This window comes from Azolla caroliniana, unplaced genomic scaffold (assembly GCF_043228905.1).
Source record: "Azolla caroliniana isolate FFs.n. ecotype wild unplaced genomic scaffold, voAzoCaro1.0.p SCAF_20, whole genome shotgun sequence".
NCBI lineage: Eukaryota > Viridiplantae > Streptophyta > Polypodiopsida > Salviniales > Salviniaceae > Azolla > Azolla caroliniana.
In genome coordinates this window covers 10,022,514-10,023,591 of record NW_028230455.1, presented here as the reverse complement: position 1 = coordinate 10,023,591, position 1,078 = coordinate 10,022,514, and the positions used below count along the sequence as shown (strand labels likewise).

At 41.7% G+C, this 1,078-nt stretch overlaps 1 non-coding gene across 1 annotated transcript; it reads right to left on the bottom strand.

Moving 5' to 3' along the window:
- Positions 1-336: 336 nt before the first annotated feature.
- LOC147850947 (small nucleolar RNA U36a) lies at positions 337-433 on the bottom strand. Its single transcript, XR_015531642.1, has one exon. It is a non-coding gene; the product is annotated as a small nucleolar RNA U36a (small nucleolar RNA).
- Positions 434-1,078: the final 645 nt, after the last annotated feature.

The following is a 1,078-nucleotide window of genomic DNA, read 5'->3' as shown; positions in this document are numbered from 1 at the left end:
GATTAATCAGTTTAGCAGACAAATCCATCATAGTGTTGCAGTTTGGATTAAGCGGAGAAATAGTAGAATCAATCAAGTTTGCGACTATTTCGCTACATTATTTCATACAATGTCATAAGACGATGGTGGCATTGCATATGGATACGAAATAAATGAATTAACGTAATTTGGTTACTGATCACTCCATATCCAAAGTAAATCAAAATTATCACCAGTTCGAATGAAGCTCTCCATTAGAAGGGAGAAATCAAGAAATGCTTGGAACTATCTACAGATTGCGGTGGCTGAGAGGGTAGAAAGACAACAAAGACAATTTATAACAGATAAAAACAGCGTCGGCTCATACGAAGAAAATCAACCAATAGATCAAGATTTTCTCTTCATGAAAAAACAATCAAATCAGAAGCGCGGATAAATCTCTCAATCCTTGCCGAGGAGAGTTGAAGGGATAATGAATAACAAGCGCCCAGTTGCAGCAGGAATCAGACAGATCGAAAGGAGAGGGGAACAGGAAGACAACTAAGAAGGAAGAAGATCACAAACAAACAGGATCGACGAAAAGAAAGATTATACAGGCAGGCAGAGAAGGGGGGGGAGAGCTCAGCACTGTTTTTGTACCAGTTATCATCAGAATGAATCAGAAGCAGAACTGGCATATTAGACTGGTTAGAAACATTTCCTCATTGCTCCGGCCCCATTGATCTTCCACCTCTCTCTCTCTCTCTCTCTCTCTCTCTCTCTCTCTCTCAGATGCTCTGTGTTCCTTCCAATTCTAGGGTTTTGTCTTCTGTTATATAGAAGAGACACAGAGAACCATGTCTATGGGTCCTTTCTAGGGTTTTCTAGGGTTTGAGCTCTGAGGCTGGTTCGGTTTCACACTTTGCCTGCCCAAAAAAGCCTGCCCAAATTTCTTTTGTCCGCCCAATTCCACACATGGGCCCCAATCTCTAAGAGCACTAGTCTCGATCATAGCGATCATAGCGTGAATTGGAGTTCGCGGAAGGGCCTCGCATTCTCGGGTTTTCTCCTCCTAACCATAGTATAGTTAGTAGCAAGCAGATGAAAAAGTAATAACAAA